Source organism: Ursus americanus, chromosome 16, assembly GCF_024610735.1.
Source record: "Ursus americanus isolate L20-20 chromosome 16, mUrsAme1.1.p, whole genome shotgun sequence".
NCBI lineage: Eukaryota > Metazoa > Chordata > Mammalia > Carnivora > Ursidae > Ursus > Ursus americanus.
Genome location: NC_142142.1, coordinates 54181119 through 54199097, shown reverse-complemented (window position 1 = coordinate 54199097; position 17979 = coordinate 54181119). Strand labels below are relative to the sequence as shown.

Here is a 17979-nt window from a genome sequence, read left to right as displayed (position 1 = left end):
CCAGAGTGGGGGACAAACGGAGTCTCTCTATCGGGCACCGGCAACAACTCGCCAGCCACGTGAGTCCACCATCTTGGAAGTGGGTCTTCCGCACTCAGACCAGCCTTCAGAGGACACAGCCCAGGCTGACAGGGTGATGACCATCTCATGAGAAGTCCCAAGGCAGGACTACCCGACTAAGCCATTCCTAAATTTCTGACTCACGGAAACTGTGAGGACAATAAGTGTTTATTATTATTTTTTGCCATCAAGTCTTAGCATAATTTGTTATGCATAATAACTAATACGGAGGGCATTTCTCTCCCCGATGCTGCTTCTTCAGGAGAGGATCTGTTATCAAAACAAACATAGCGAAAAATGCTCATGCTTTGTGATCCAGCAATTCCTCTTGTAACGATTTATCTTATAAAAATATATTATATGTATTTGCAAAATATTTGTATAAATGTGTTCATTGCAGCATTCCTTGTAACAGTGAAAATTGAGAGCAATTAACTTTTCCATCAAGAGAATCCAATTAAATAAATTATGAAGAAAAGCTGAATAATTCTACATAGGAATGAAAAAATTGAATTAGTCATAAAAAAAGAAAATTTCTACACGTAACACTTCCCATCCAGATGGTTTATCAGTTGGTTTACCAACAATTTATGGAAGAAACACTTGAATTTTTATACAATCACAAGGAATAAAGAAATGGAACACTTCCCAACTTGCACACAACCTTGATATCCAAACCTGACAGAAATAGTAAAAGAAAGGAATATTGTAAACAAATCCCACTCTTGAACGTAAGTGCAAACATTTTCAAAAAATTTTAGAAACCAAATTCAACAATTTTTAGAAAGATATATATCATGAATAAGCAGAGTTTAATGCAAAAATACAAGACTGATTCAACCTTCAAAAAAATCAACATAATTTATCTTATTAATAGGATAAGGATAAAACTCATGTGACTATCACAACAGATATGGAAAAAAATCTTCTGATAAAATGCAACACTGCTTTATAATTTTAAAGAAGAACCTCTTGACGGAAGAGAAATAGAGAGGATACTTACTTTTTAAAATTCTTATTGAAGACCTTCCAAAGTGCTCTACCAACGTCTTCTCTTCTCTGGCTAAAAAATTTTGAGCTGCTTCCTGGTTTAATCCTACCTCCCTTTTCAAGTCTACGCTCAAATATAATTTCCTCCGGAGGATTGGGTGCTCTTGCCCATCTCACAGTTTATTGGATTTGGTGGATTGGCTGACTGATTTTTGTCTCCCTCTCTCGTTAGCCGCTCTATGAAGTCAGAGAGTTGCAGCCCCGCGCCCCCTCCAGTACTTGACTCGCTACAGATGGCCAGTACATAGTTTCTCACGTGAGGACTGTGGCTGTAAGTGGGTGTCTGCAGGTGATTGCCTCCAGGCAAGAGAGCTAGATGCGGATGCGGTGAACTCCCCATTGCTGACCATCACTTGGTCCTGCTACATAACGTCATTTCTGTAAGGGCATCTGTGATAAGAAAAGTTATTTTGTTTCAGCAACAGAACTGTCATTTCTTACAGTCAGTGTTTAATAAATCTTGTCATGTAAAATGTGGAAAAAATAAAAATAAATTATTATTTAAGACCTTATTAACAGGCGCTTATAATTTGTTGACTTTCTTTAAAAAATCAACTTAAAACTTTTATTACAAATGAAAAATGTTCTTAAAAATCTTACCAGATATTAAAAAATGTTAAAACCTTTAAGGGTATATTGAGAAAAAACAAGCTTAAAAGAAAAACAACAACAAAACACGTTTGCAATTATCAAGAAGAGACACCTGCAGATAAAAATAATTAAAACTCCAAGACGCATAGATATTTCAGATCGTTCTAGTGATCCGGTCAATGGGGGAAAAGCAAGCACTTAAGGTCTTCGCCTGTAATCTTTTGTTCATTGTTTATCGCTGAAATTTCATATTTATTTCTTCTTCTTGGTTGACTACAGCCGATGATAGTAGCCCTGGGAGGTGGGCAATGACTCAGCCCGCCCCGCTCAGCCTTGGAAGGGAGCAGATGGGTTCTCAGCTGGTAGATGAGCTGCTTTTGTCTCCTTGCCATCCTATGGTTTAGGGTTTTCTGCAGGGGTGTGGGTACTGAGGTGGCTGCTGACCTTGGGTCTGCGCTCCTCGGTTTTCCTTACTTTCTTCACTGCCATCCTTTCTGTCTTGGCCAGGGGGCCCTGCAGAATGGTGGCCTCTAACACCAGTGCCATGTCGCTGGTCTACCTGGCCTCTGGCTGTCAGCCCCTCCATCCCCTCTCCCTGCACGGGTGGGCTGGAGCACTGTGGTCTGCACCAGAGGGGTCTCTGCCTGGGGCAGGTGGGAACCGGGGCTATGGTGGGGCTGGTGCTGTGAGCCCCAACCTCTGGAACATTCCCTATCCTCCTTCCGTCCCTGCTCCCACTGGTAAGTGTGGTAATCTTGCTGTAATTCTGTGCGGATCCTACCTGTGGGTGACTGCTAGAACGGTTAGGGTCTGCTGTGTATTGACTGCCTTGCCCTGGAGACCACCGGGGCCAGTGAGCTGTGGCTCTGCACATTCTTCTCCTCAACAGAAGCAAAGGCCATGCTCTCTCCCCCTCCTACACCACGGAGACACTTCTGGGGTGATTCTTCCTCGTGGCAGCAGGGTGGACTCGTACACCTTCCTCGCTGTCATTCCTGCTGATGAAACTATCCGTTTCTTACATTGAGCTCTTTATTGTCCCCAAATCTTGCTGTGATGCCTTTCTTGGCCCTGGGGGGTGAACCCCTCTCCCCCCACCATCACTCCCAGCTCCTGCTGCTCCAGATGCAGATCTTCGGGGTTTCCCCCCTGCTGGGGGTTGCGGTCCTGGTCCCTGGGGCTGAGCCTCCTCCCCGGGTGACAGCAGCTAGTCAGGCGGCAGTCAGACGGCTCAGGGTGCTCTGAGAGGATGCTTTCCTAAGGTGGTACAGAATATCTATAAAATGGTGAAGAAAACAGCAACAGACTTGATTTAATACCTCCAAATACAGAAAACATATATTATTTTTACATCGGCGGAACATTTACAAAAATTCATCAGGTATTTGGGACAAAGCAAAGCTTGACAAATTACAAAATGTAAGACTTGTAATAAGTCATATTCTCTGACCATAATCTTTAAAAATCTGAAATTCAACAACTCATTCTCCTTCCAAAAATAAAACCCTAATGATGTAACAACTAACCGAAAGTAAGGTACACTTCTGTGTCTATAATTTCAGGTACAGTCGTTACTCTCTTAAATAATAACCACATTTAAATCATAACTAGGAAATAACCAAAAAGAAAATACTACACGTCAAAGTGCATCCAGCTAAATCTACTCACAGAAATTCCAATGGTCTTAAATTTCTCCTTTTACTATTAATGAAACTGGAAATAAATTAGGTAAGTATTCAACTTTAAAAAATTAGAGGATATGATAACAAAATAAACCAAAAGAGGCTAGAAAAATTAATTAATAACAGTACACGTTTACATTAACGAAATGGAAAACAGTAAAATATTAGATGAGTAAGCAGTCAAAAAGCTGGGGCTTTTAGAAAAAAAATCATGAAATAAGATAATCCCTGCCTTGTTGATTAAAGACAGAACAGAAAGGGCAATGTACCTGATACTAGGGGAAAGGGCTCTAAGTAACCACAGATATCCAACATATACAATAAATGAATATTATGTGCCACAGAGCTGAAAGTCTAAAGGAAATGGATGATTCTTTCAGTCAAATAATAACCTCTAAAACTGGCCCAAAGAGAGAACAGAAATCTGAACGCTTAACTGTATAAGAAGTTGGAAAGACAACTGAAGATGTGACGTTAAAAACAATTCTATATTCAGATGCATTTATAGGCAAGTTCTAGCTGACCTTTAAAACACTGATCAATTCTATGTTATTTTAAATATTCCAGGCCATTGAAAAAATGGAAAGTTTCTAATTTATTTTAAGACTAATAAAGCTAGCTGAACTTAATACCAAAATACCACATTAAAATATTGACTAATTTCACTTAAGAAAAAAAAAGGTTATAAATGCAATAATAGCAGCTAAAATCTCTCAACGGTATGAAAAGACTCAGTACATCACACCCAAGTAGGAACCATTCCAGAAATATTAATATAGGCTTGACATCAAGAAATCTATTAGTGTATAGTTTCAACTAATCAGGAGAAAAACCAAGATGTTATAACAACAGATTCTGAAAATTTGATAAATATTCACATCTATTCCTAATTAAAATGCTAAGTAAAATAGGAATAAAGAAATTCATTAAAATTCATTAAAGGTAAATGAATATTTTTCTAAAAGCAACAGCAAATTAGTTATCTTTTTGGAGCTGAGGTAGGAGAGGATAGAGCAGCTAGAGGAGCAAACAAAACATGGTGGGTTCAGAGGTATTCATTTTATTATCATGCTTTATTATTTACATACGTGTCACACATTTTATGTATTATTTTCTACATAATAAGAATATCTAAAACAATAGTGAACTTCATATTAAACCCTGAAATTCTAAGCTATTTCCATTAAACTCAGGAACAAGGCAGGGCTATCATCAAAATAATTAAATAATATTTGGGAGAATGAGCTAATGTCCCCCAAATTAAATAACCCACATAAATACTAGAAGAGACAAAACTTACTTGAAATTGCAGTGCTTTTACAGCTAAAAGACGCAAGGGACTCAATTTTTTAAAAATAAAAAACTTCTATAAGTGATAACTTGGAATGAAGACTAGATGCAAGACAAATACAAAAAAAAAATCCATTTCTTTTCTTTGTACTCAACAAAATCAGTGAGAAATGGAAATGGAAATAAAAGTCCCATTCCCAAAAGGGACCAAAAAAAAAAAAGTAAAATATTGGGGAACAAGATTTAGAAGAGCACAGAACCGTTAAAAGAAAATACTAAAAACACAACAGTCATATAGGGACACAGAAAAAAATGGGCTATTTAACTATATAAATTTTTTTCTTTTTAGTTTATGACAAAGAAACAAAAAGAAAAATGAAAAGAAAATAACACGGGAAAAATATTTAGAATGACCTATTAAAGAGATAATATCCTGAATATCCAAAAGGGTCTTACAAATTGATACGGTAGACCAACCACACGATAGGAAAATGGGCAAATGATAGGAACCGGCAATTTATGGACAGGAGAATCCAAATGACCGATGAACTTTCAATCTCATTGTGTAATGGAAACGCAAATTAGAGCACAAGCGAGATACCACTTACACTCAGTAGATCAGCCAAATACATATTTAAAGAATATTGATTCTAACAAATGGCCTGATTCAAATCTCAAATTACTAGCTGTGTAAACTTAGCCCTCTCTGTACCTAAGTACCTTCATTTTTAAAATGAAGGTAGTAATCATTCCTTCACAGGATTGTTGTGGGAAAGAGATGAGCGTTTAGAACAATAAAGCTGAGAATGGTGTCCTGCACAAAGTGGGTAGCCAAGAATGTTAGCTCTTATTATTACCAATAAAACAATTGGGGAAGTAGAATCATGGGCACTTAATCCATTACTGGTGGGGCTGTAAATTTCTGCCAGCATTTTAGAAAGTCAACTGGCAATATATATTTAAAAATCGGGGAAAAAATTGAAATACACTTACATGGGCTTTGAGGACAGGGAAGGGGGAATGAGGGAACTTTCTGGAATAATGGTAATGTCTTATACCTTGAAAAAAGTTTGGGCTACACTAGTGTTTACATTTGTCAATACTCCTAATGTACACTTAAGATTTGAGCATCTTGGGGATGCTTGGGTGGCTCAGTTGGTTAAGCGTTTGACTCTTGATTTAGGCTCAGGTCATGATCTTGGGGTCATGAGGTCAAGCCCTGCACTGGGCTCCTCGCTGAGTGTGGAACCTGCCTGGGATTCTCTCTCTACCTCTGCTCCTGCCCTGCTTATTCTCTCAATCTCTCTCTCCCCCCAGTCCCCCAAAAAAGACTTGAGCATTTTCTTATACATAAATTTTATATTTAAAAAGCTATAAAAATGTAGAATTTTACTCAATGATATGCTCGCTGAAATACTTAGGGGGATGCTTACTGATGTCTGAAATTTACTTTGAAATGTATCAGAAAATAAATCGGTGTTATGGGTTGCATTATGTCCCACCAACATTTTTATCTTAAAGTCCTAACCATCAGGGGTACTCAGAAGTGACTGTTTGGAGACAGTCTTTACAGAGCTAATCAAGTTAAAATGAGGTCATTAGAATAGGCTGTGCTCCTAGGTACCTGAGTGGCTCAGTCGGTTGAGCGTCTGACTCTTGGTTTTGGCTCAGGTCATGATTTCAAGGTCCTGAGATTGAGCCCCCTCTTGGGCTCCATGCTCAGCAGGGAGTCAGCTTGGGACTCCTTCTCCTCCCCCTTACCCCGCCCCTCTGCACTCTCTCTCTCTCAAATAAATAAATGAATCTTAAAAAAAAAAAAAAGGGCCCCACTCCAATATAACCAATATCCTTATTAAAAAAGGAAATTTGGATGCAGAGACAAACACACCAAGGGAAGATGACATGAAGAGGCACAGAGAGAAGATGGCCATCTATAACCAAGGAGAGAGATCTGGAAGAGATCCTTCCCTCAGAGAAACCGTCATGGCCCACACCCTGATTTTAGGTCCCGAGCCTCCAGATCTGTGAGACAGTATGTTCCTATCTGTTGAAGGCAGCCAATGTGTGGTACTTGGTACAACGACCGTGGGAAACGAATGCAGCGGGATTGATGGATGGATGGAGGGCTGGACAGATAGACGGGAATATAATAAAACAAATACAGTGAAATGTTAATGAGAGGAAGGCTCCAGGAGCGAAGCGCACAGATGTTCACTGTAAAATCCTTTCAACTGGGTCTTATGTTTGAAATTTTTTATGTGTGAGGAGGAAAAGAGCACATTACAAAAATGTTCTCTTAGAAGTAAGAACAGTCAATTCCCTTACAAATAGTATTGTTCCTAGAAGTCCCATGACTAGGTAATCCCACAGAGAAGATCAAAGCGCTTCAGATACAACCACCGCCACAGTAACAGTGGCACGAGGACCACACACGCATGCACACACATGCACGCACGCACACACGTGCACATGCACACATGCATGCGCACATACGCACACACGCGCGCACACATACACACATGCACGCATATATGCACGCATGCATACACACATGCACACACATACACACATGCACACACATGCACACACATATGCGCACATACACACACATGCACACACATGCACGCACACGTACACCCCACATCCCTACATGTTGGCTTGGAAATTCTACATTGGACACTGTCTCCTATAAATATAAAACCACCAGCATCTAAGTATATATTTGCTTGTTTCACTATTGTTGGTAGTGACAAAAAACCAGGCAGTGGCCTGACTGCCTGTCCGTAGGGGAAAGGCTGACGGGGTGGGGAGGGTTTGTCTGTGGAATACTACGGTGCTGCTATTTGAATGAGGTAAAGCTATCTTGCTTTCCCCCACTCGTAGCCTCTGCCCTATACTGTGTTTCAACAAAACCTGTATTATAGAGAGTAGTTTTGCTTTTATAATAAAGACATGTTTTTTTTTTAAATGAAAGAAGTCGTCCCTCTGCTGAGACTCTTACCCTCCAGGCACCTGCCTGCACCCCAGCCATTTAGCAGAGGGAGGGTGGGCACCCAGGCCAGGCCGAGACGCTTCCCCTGAGGTCAGGTGGTTGAGGCAAGGGAGCACCCAACTTTTAACCCCGGGAAGGTAAGCTGAGGGGACGAAATGGGCTTGTTGGCTCCTCCCGCCGGCTGACAACATGGACACCCAGCTGGGGTTCAGGTCTGGCGAAGAAGCTGGGATTTGCTCACTGAAAATCCATGTCTCAGGGGAGCAGTGGAACAAGGTGGGTTAGCAAGTAGGAAGATTCTAGAACCAGAATAGTCTGAGTCTGGAAATTCTGGGTGTCCCACTGCCTGTGAGGCTCAGCAGATGTCTTGTCCTATTTTGTCTTTTGTAAAATCAGAATGATATTTACGTCCTGGGTTTGCTGAGTCAATGCAGTGATGAATATAAAACACATACCACAGTGCCTCAGGCGTGACCCTGTCCTTATGATCCCTGTGTACCAGGCCACTCCTCACAGGTGCTCAGCCGTGGGGACCACTGTCATCATGCCTGCAGTATTCCCCTAGTCTCTTCTGGAGATGGAAGGAGGCAGAAACCTGCTTCTGCCCACCTTGCTCTCTGCTCCACAAGCCCAGACCCTCCTTCTGTCTCCTCTTTTATTCTGCCTGCCGGCAGCGGAGGAATGTAGCCCTCAGACACCTCGGATGGCAGCAAGCCAGGGAACAACACACCACAACAGAGTCCTGGTGATAACTGGTCTCGATCCACTCATGCAAACGGCCCGTGTGTGCACTCCGCCAACGAAGACGTCAGGATTTGGGGACCAAGGTTAGGTATGTGGTCCAGGGCTAGGTTCCAACTGTGGTGTGTGTGTGTGTGTGTGTGTGTGTGTGTGTGTGTGTGTGTGTGAAAGAGAGAGAGAAACAGACAGAGACAGAACGAGGGAAAGAAGGCTGGCTTATTTCATACAAAAGCAGAGTGAAGAAGGAGGCAACATCATGATGGTCAAAACGTTAGTCAGGAAAGTCCTCAAGTGATAAGCCTCCTGTGCACGCAGGTCGGTCCCGGAGGTATTCAGACGAGCGTGCTCTGCTCTGACAAGTTGCAAGGCTAAGTCACCCACCTCTGCCGCATAGGCTGAGTCTGGTCTGAGGGGTGAGGCAGCAGGAGACGCAGGGGTGGATCAGAAGATGGGAGAACCCGCGGCTCAGACAGATGTTCTGTGCCTCCCCTGCCCTACAGGACCAGCTTCTCCTAAGCCTCCAGGATGAAAAGCAAGCCTCCTGCCCCCAGAAACCGCCGGACACCCCTTCCCAACTGCTCGCCGCACTGTGGCAACGTCAGTGGCAATTTTACTGCTTTGCTAAACTCTCCTCGATTGAAGCAGAACACGGGAAGTCACCCTTCTTCGCATAAAGCCCTCCTCACAGGGCCATGGGCCGTCTTCCCTGTCCTCCGTGACAAAGTCTCCATCTCAGGGGGTTCGTAGCAACTCTGCCCTCATCATGAGCCAGCCTCTGCCTTGTCCCCAGTCCTCCACCACCCTCCAATCCGACTAAAACTGCAGAGATGACAGAGGAGGGGACAGATGGCTTTTGCTACAGGATTGGGGTCTGGGGGCTGCCTCCACTAGCAGGTGCTGGGAGCTCTGACTCTCCTGGCTTCCACATTGGCCTTGGTCTTTGATCTCAGTTGGCTTCCTGAACACCCTATTGCTGGCCTGTCACCCACCTTTCTTTGACAGCCCTGTGTCCCATCGCCTATCACCCTCAGGTCTGTGTGATAGCCGCCGTGGCCCTGCTGGGTGGTCATTGGACATAATCCTCTTCTCGAATGTTGGCCAGCCTCTGTCGGCGTAGCCACTTCCCTCCCATTACCTAAGGCCGGAAGCTGAACTTAGTCCGGCTTTCTCTCCCTTGGCAAGATCGTGGCTCCGTGGCTGTGCAGTTCAAGGCTGCTGCCCTGGGCTGGCCCTTCCCATTATGTCTACTGCATAACAAGCGCCTTTGTTCCTGGCTGAGTGTCGACATTACTCAAATGTGACAATGCTCCCTTTGTTCTCCTCCTCCCAGTGCATCAGCGTCAGCCGTTCCACACCACACCACCGTGAAAACCAAATCAGCGGGCACCTGCTGGAAAATTGATGCGTGATGCCCGAGAAGCATCTCGCTCCGGATGCTAAAGGGATGCCCATTACCGGCACCTTCCCTTGGCTGTCTCAGAATTGCTGGAGGGCCCTGTCGCTTTGTCAGCTGCGCAAGTAATGGAGCTGTTAAGCCTCCCCTACCTCAGCCAATTGCACGGTCATCTCCGGACTCACTTAACTTGTTCTAGAGTTAGAGATTCCCAAGCAAGGCAGTAACGTCAAGAGGTCATCGAGCCCATTCTCTCCAGCCTCCAGGCTAACAAGACCACCTGCCCACTGTCTAACAAAAAAGCACACCCATTATCCCTTCAGCCCTCAGAAGCCCCCCAGTGAAGGAGGTATTCCATTCCCATTTTACAGATGAAAACAATGAGGCTTGGCAGGAATCCAAGGCTAGTAAGTGGTGGCACCAGCCAGGAACCCACCCTGAGGGTTTGTTTCACTCGCCAGACTGGCCCTGCAGACTTAGAGAAACACATGCAAGGTCATCTTCCCCTCCCCTGCTTCTCAGATCCCCCCGACAGAGTGGAATAGGATTTGAAAGGGCAGCCTTTGCCCCAAAGGCAAGCGGAGTCCCAGGTCTTATCTCTGTGGAACAGCGCTCCTTTGTAGAGGGAGGGTGGCAGGGGATGGGGCAGCAAGCAGGTGTGACTGAGTCTAGCTAGCAGCCAATCCCCAAACTTCAGGGAGAGCACGGTCTCTGTAAGCCAGGGCTTTTCTCTCATCATCCCAGTACAGGGGGAAGGGGAGTAGGGGAAGGAGAGTAGAGGCCCATGTGAAATGCAGGCTCACAGGTCTCTGGGCCAAGGGGCAGCCACCCTACTGAGGTCATCCAGACAGACAGGCGGCCAGACTGTGAAGCCTAGAATCACAGGCGGACGATTTCCGGGCCCCCCTGATGAAGTTGCTGCCTGTCCCCCAAGTCTGTATCCCTCCTTTGCCTGCCTCTGTCTGTAAGGTGAATCTCCCTGACTTTGGGGAGCAGATCTCCTTCTCTGAGCTGGAGGACAGGGGATAACCTCCCTCACTTTGATTCCCAGCCCTAGAGGGTGGCTTGTGCACAACAGAAACTTACTTCTCATGGCTCTGGAAGCCACAGGCCCGTGACCATGGTGTCAGTCTGGTTAGGTTCTGGTGTGAGCTCCCTTCTGGGTTGCAGACAGCCAACTTCTCCTCGTGTCCTCACATGGCGGAAAGAGAGGGGAAACAAGCTCTCTGTGATTCTTATAAAGGCACTGATCCCATTCATGAGGGCCCCACCCCGTGACCTCATCTCATCTAATTACCTCCCAAAGCCCCGCTTCCTCCCATCTCATTGGTGACAGAGTTTCAACAAGTACATTTGGGGAGGACACAAACGCTCAATCCATCACGGGCTGGAAGGTTTTTCCTTCCCTTTCTTGTTTTTGTGAACCACAAGAGCAGCTCTCATAGCTAGGCATTCATTGCATGTGGAGAAGGAAGCCCATCTGGAAAACTCCTGGCCTTTCCAGACAGCCCCTGTTCCCCACACCTGCCAGGTGCGGCTCAGCCCGAGGCTGGGGAAAAGCACGAAACCAAGTCAGCCAGAGCTCCCAGCACTTGAGTAAGGGAAGGCAGAGGTGGCGGAGGGGTGAAGACTGGGTAGGACGAGGGAGTGGAGAGAGGACAAAGTCAAGAGACAGGAAGTGAGGACGGGGGGTGGAAGAGAGAAGAGGGAAGAAAAATAAAGCAAGGAAGCAATGGAGTAGGGCAAAGAGATGATACCAAGTGCTTCTCGCTATGGGGACCCCGTTGGTTTCAAGGCCAGATTGTGGGAGATTCTGGCCCACTGCTCCATGGTTTTCCTGCAGGGAATCCACCCTGAGCAGCAGAGAATAGAATGTTCTAATAGTGACGCTAATACTAATAAGTAAAACGGCTGGTGTGGAGGGGGAAATTGGGGCTGAGAGAGAAGCCATTCTACGGCCCGTTTGATTTCAAACTGGTGTCTAGTGGAGGGGATGTTCAGTGCCTTACAACAAGTGCTTCTGAGCCAGAAAAGAAAACCGTCGGGCATCTCAGGGGCCTTTGACCCCGGCGTTTTACAGGTAAGGCTCCGAGACACTAAGTGATTTATTTTCAACAGCTCTCAGCAAGTGAGGAGCTGAGTCTGACCCAGGGAAGTCCGGACTTCCGATGTGAGAGGTGGCTTCCCAGGCCTGAGAGTCAGGGGAGCCGGGCGGGACAGCCCTGAGTTCCAGCCCCAGCTCTGCCCTCTGCCCGGCAGGAGACCCTGCTTTTCGAGTCTCCTCTCTGGCAAGGTTCTGAGAACTGTGGCGATGGGGACACAGGACCGTTTCTCCCTTGAGTGCGGCGGGTCCGGTGGCAGCTTCCCCTCGCGGCGCTGGAGAGGCCCGGAGAGCGAGGGCCGTATTAGCCCACGAGCCCAGCGAGCTCCGCGAACCTGGCTCTCACTGCGAGGGAATGTTTCACAAAGTGCTGCGCCCCGCACAACAAGGACTTGACATCCGTGCCCACGTCGTGTGGACCCGGGATGGTGTTTCCCACCTCACTGCGGGCCCACGGCGCCCCGTCCTCCCCACCGGGGACCCCGCCGCACGGACCCGCGCCATCCCGTAAGGCAGCCCCTCGCTATCGTGGCTGCTTGCATTTCAGTTCCTTCACAGGAAACAAAACGTAAACTTCATTCCCTGACTGCTCACACCCGAGTACAGAACGTGTCCATGGTGGCAGAGAGGACCCCTGGGCGCCGACGGCCTCCGGTCCACTTGTGCAATGTTGCTGTTGTCTGTATGCTTGTCCGGTTCTGCGGATTCTTCCAAATCGCCGTGAGCTCAGCTGTTGGTGGTCCGCAGTTCCCCGGACGTGGGGAACAGCATCACTCCACGTCCCCAGCTGGCTGCGGAGGACTCTGCAGGCCGAGGAGAGGCCGCCTGTGCCTGCAGAGCGGGTGCTGGGCCTCCTTCCAGGGCAGTAGATGAGACAACAGAGGTGACTTCCCGCCGCCTTCCCTGGGCTCACTGCATCTCTTTCCTCCCCATCATCCCTGACTTTCTCTGTCACTCTCCGGAGTCCCTAGGGACCACAGGTTAAGTACCTTCAAGGTCTCCTCGGGCTCCAAGGTCCTGCTGAGTGGAGCTGAGCACTGGGGATTTATGGCTAAATTCCCAATAGGCTCATTCCCTCTTCCCCCCTTCCTCATTTCCCCCCTCCTTACCGTGACGTCTATTTCCAATCTAATATATGTGCTAACAATAAGGCAGCAACCGTAGCCACCTGCAAATTGGAACCTGAAAAGTCCAGACTCCTGTTTCCCCGCAGCTGTGGGCTTCTCCTAGAAAGAGGAGAGGAGGCACAGGAAGGAGGAAAGCACTACCTCCTGCTTCCCCAGCTAGTGCTGTTTATTTTGCCACTCAAGTGAAAGGAGACAAACCCCGCAGAAGACGATACCCACCAATTTCCTGAACCGTAGAGAATGCTCCTCTGTCTTTGTTGCTTCGGTTTCTTGGTCCCAAATAAAACTCTTCTATTAGCTCAGATGTCTCCTGCACGCATTCACTGATTCATTCACTCACTCGTTTTTCTGAGGCAGAGCTGCACTTAGGAATCACTTGGGGAGTTTTTGCAAAGCACACCAAGGCAAATGAGAGACCAGGAAACTGAATCTGAGTTAGTAAAGGATGGGGACGGAGGGACACGGAGAGTGGAGGGGGTGTTGGGCTCCTGTGTTTTGCAAAACATCCCTGGGCTATTCTGCTGCTCCATCTTGGGTAGGAAGCCCTGCATTCATCCATTCCCTCATCATTCCTTCCTTTATTCATTCAACAAACAGTCCTTGAATGCCAAGGACTGTGTTAGGCAATGGGGAGACAATGGAGCTCATAGAGAGAAAATTATTTCAGATAATTCTAGTACTGTGGCTTAGGGTGAAAGAATTCTATAGAAGCATGAGTTGGGGAGGATACGGGCTCTCACTTAGCCTTGTTTGGGGTGGGGGGGTCAACAAAACTGCCCTACAGATGGACACAGTGACAGCGCCCAAGCTAGCCAGCAAATTACCTCCAGTATCCTTCACCAGGCAGTGATCAGGGCAGAGATGGGCAGGACTGACCTAGGGCAGAATTCAAAGGACACAGGTCTCAGCACTGTCCCAAAGAGGAAAGAAGCCTACCATAGCCCCTCAGGTTGGTCCGACCACAAACTAGAACTTACAATGGCCTTGCCCCTTAACAACATGGAATCTGATGGGAAACAAGGTACTCTGTGCTCGTGGAGACGCCATCGTGGCTGGGGGAATGGCCATGGGAAGGCCAGGGGAAGAGACTTCTCATCTCCTTCCACTAGTTTTACTCCTTTGTCAGCATTTTTGTGCATGTTTTTGTCAACAGATGTGTAAGCATCTCCCACGAGTCAGGCACTCTGTCAGACACTGGGGACCCCGTCCCACCGTCGGTGAGCGCACGGTCTGGGGCAGGGTACACACTCGGTCTCAGTTTCTTTATCCATAATGGAGGAAAATCTCTGACATCTGAAAGGCTCTAACGCCACTTACCTCTATGACATTTGGGTGAGGGGTTAGACGAAACACGTTCTTTGCCTCCTAAGCTGATTTTTCTCATGGCTGGTGAATAATGGATATACTTCTGTGGCATTATGAGGCTGGCCCAACTGTCGTCCACTCCTGGAAATCAAATTAACCCCAGTCACATGTCTACAACCAGGAGCTGAGCTCTGATGAGGGGTGTGCTTGCTGTGGAGTCTGGGCTAGGCATGTGGCGAGACCCCAGCCCGTTCCCTCTTACCCCTCAGGGTTCCCTGTCTCCAGTCTGCCCCATCTCAAAAGCAATGCTATGCAAGAAATTCTATCTACTCAGGCATTGCCCAGGCATTTCTACTTAGAGAGTTATTTATTTGTCGATGTGGTTGTGGTTGTTCCAAGCCCAAAGTCCAGCCAGTGTGCTTTTGCCCAACAGCCCTTAGAGATGGGCCCTGTTCAAGAAAGTCTCACCAGGCCAGTGCTCCTTACAGTAGGAAAAGGGCCTTCCAAGGTTGAGGGAGAAGTTTAGAAGGGCTCATGTTCTCTTCTGCCTGTAATCAATTCCCTTCTGTTTTGTCCTACACTTTGAAAACTGCGAAGGGAAGGCTATGCTGTACATAAGGGAATTCAGCAACAACTGGGCTCCAATCCTGACTGTCTTATTAGTAAGCTGAGCCATACGAAGTTCATGATACTCTTCCACATTATACCTACAGAGGCAGGAATTTCATGTATTTCACCCTACGAATAGCCTTAATCTCTTTAGGTCTCAGTTTGTTCATCTGTGAAATGGGGGCCAGGCTACTTACTTAGCAGGATTGTTGCGAAGCTAAAGGAGATGGGTAGTAATGTGCCCACATGGTGCCCGAACGTACTCCTTTCATGTGAAACCTGAAACCCGGCATCTACTAAGTGCTGGGCCACTGGCCCCCAAACCTCGGCAGTCATTACGGTAATAAGCTGCTTGACCATTGGTCACCCTTCCTTGCCTGAGCCTGGCCCCTGCAGGGCCCCTGTCACATCCTGGTGCGGTGAAGGACTGGGGTCACACAGACCCAGAGTAGGTCTGAGCTCCTCCCTTTTCCATCGGTGGGGCCGCAACAAGTTGGGCCTCCTAAGACCCTCCCCCCCAATGCTGTCCCTCTGATGCAAGGGAGGTGGGGCGCCATTCTTCCTCCAAAGCTTGTTTGGAAAATTAAATGATTGCATTTACAAAGTGCCTGGCCAGAGTACGTTCTAAATAAATGGCCTAAGGTCATGAGGGACACAGGGTGGGGACCCCAAAGAGATCAGGAGAGGAGTCAGGGGGTCAGGAAAGTGGGAGGACTGGAAGCTGGGCTGAACCCAGAAGTTTCCCTACCCATGCTCTGTGACATCACCTTGGAGAGAGGTTTCTGCTCGCTGGGAACCTGAGGGAAGGAGCCCCCCCACTGGAAATTGTCCTGAGAAAAGAGAGAGAGTGAGAAACAATCGCCATCGGCAAGCAGATGCCAGATGCAGCTAAGACCCAGTGCCTTAATTGGGGATTAGAGGCTGAACTGTACCGACGCATTGCCTCTGTGGCTTTGTTAATAGCTGGAAAATTCTCCACGCAGGTGCAGTGACCTTGTGTGATGTGACCCAGAGGCTGGCTGGGCTCCAAGGAGCATGCTGCCCCCAGCCAGACACTGCGGTGACCTCCCCACCTGCCTCTCTCTTGCCCAGCACAACACAAGCTTGGCTTCCCCTTCCCCCCTCCTGTGGCACCACACGGCAGGACAGAGAAGGTAGACAGAGCTACCAAGGACCTGTGTCTGGCAATCCTGGTGTCCCCAGATTTCTCTCCTTCCCGTGGTCTGAACTCCCATCATTAGATTTAACAAAACCACTTTAAAACTCAAAACCTAAAGGTTCTCTTTAAAATGACCCATCCGCCGGGTTTCCCATGATCCAGGTGTAAAGTCCCATCATCTTGTTTGATTCCCTAATGATCCTGTCGGTGGGAAGGACAGGAGATGCTCTTCATATGTCCAGAGGCAGAACCGGGGCCCGGAGGCTGGGCAGCCCCAGAATCGAGACCCGGTCCAGGTCTTCTGACACTCAGTCCTTCCCCACCGGCGTCGTGCGCATGAGTTCCAGGTGGACCCGAGGGCTGAAAGCCTTGGACGCCCGTTGTGTTGGGGGGTGGGGAGCAGGTGCCGCCGACCAGGAGAGGCGTGAAGGACACTGTGCTTTTCTCTACTCGGCCTTGCTCATGGGCCACAAACCATCATAATCCAAGGATGTTTAGGACAGAAGATGTGGGAGAAGGAAGTAAGCCCCAGAGAATATTCCGAGAACAGGAGTCAGAGCTCAGGACCTACCAGGAAAAGCAGATGGTCCTCCTCTGAAGCCCGTCAGTGGTGGGGGGGAACTGCTCCTCACCCGCTGGGCCTGGCCCACCTCAGGGGCTGCACAAGGTGACCTCTGCAAGGCCCTGAGTGTCCGTGGTGTCTACGCTGACCCAGCAGCACTTCCTGTGGTCCTCCTGGTTCCAGCAGGAGACTAACCCAGCAGCCACACAGGTTGGGAACTACTTTGCTGAGGGTGCCACGGTAGTCACACAGCGGGATGATTCCCGCTCCGATTCGTGGAGCTCACGGCCTAAACGGGGAGCCGGGACAGACAGACATCAAAGGATGAGCAGTGACGACAAGATCTTCTTCAGTTTATTTGCAACTTTATCTCATTACTTGGCATTGTAACTTCCGTTCTATTTGTCTGTATGTAAAGCGTTTAGCCATGCGCTCTGGAAAACACAAACGTGAAGCTATTGTTAGCATTACAATTTGGGTGATTTTCTACTGAACTATAAGCTTCTTAACAGTGAAGCTGAATTTTATTCTCTCTCTCTCTCTCTCTTTTTTTTTTTTTTGTCCTCTGCACCTAGGCTTGTGTGTTTTGAACCAAATACAGAATAAATGTTTGTCAATGTTCAGGGAAGGAAGGTCATTGAAATTTCATGAAAAGTCTGTGGAGGGATTTTTCTTTCCTTTAAAGATAAGGAATCTGAGACACAAGTAGGCAAAGCAAAAGAGCTGGGCTAGAAAACAGGCTATGTGGAGTGTAAAAGGAGGACATGGGAATTCTGCACAGAAGGTGGTCAGGGAAGGCTTCCTGGAAAAGGTGTCACTTTTATAGGCTTTCTCACAATGAGCCTCAGAGCGGCATACAAGGAAGAGGAGTCTATAAAGGGGAATTGCATGAATGAACTCCTGTAGGAGGAAGAATACACTGCATGGTTCAGAGCACAAAAAGTCCAACCCAGCAGGCCAGCCAAGATCAAGCCTGAGAGAGCCTTGAATGTTAGGCTAAAGGTTGAGGTTTTTATCGTAAAGCCCATTAGGGCTGGGGCACCACCTGGACCACCTTCCACCAAAAGACACCAACTCTGGGCCTATATGCATTCAATGTGGGGGCTGTGTGTTGGCCATGAGCACCAGACCCTGAGAGAAGGGAGTGCCTTCCCCCCAGCACAGCACAGGGCCATCTGCTGGGCGGCATGATTCATTCATTAGCACCAGGAAGAGAAGATGAGCAATCTGCCCCGGTCCCTAATGAGAAAGATTGGAGTCTACAAGGTGCATGCCTATTACTGAGGGTGCCACATTAATTATGGACTCTGAAAGTAG

The 17979-nt window shown here is 47.4% G+C and overlaps 1 long non-coding RNA gene across 1 annotated transcript; it reads right to left on the bottom strand.

The window, feature by feature from the left end:
• Positions 1–236: 236 nt before the first annotated feature.
• LOC123792367 (uncharacterized) lies at positions 237–14469 on the bottom strand. The gene is made up of 6 exons (XR_006779681.2): positions 14345–14469; positions 13247–13903; positions 10886–13126; positions 2483–2977; positions 1064–1500; positions 237–330 (listed from the first exon to the last, which is right to left on the bottom strand). It is a non-coding gene; the product is annotated as an uncharacterized LOC123792367 (long non-coding RNA).
• Between the last annotated feature and the right edge of the window lie 3510 nt (positions 14470–17979).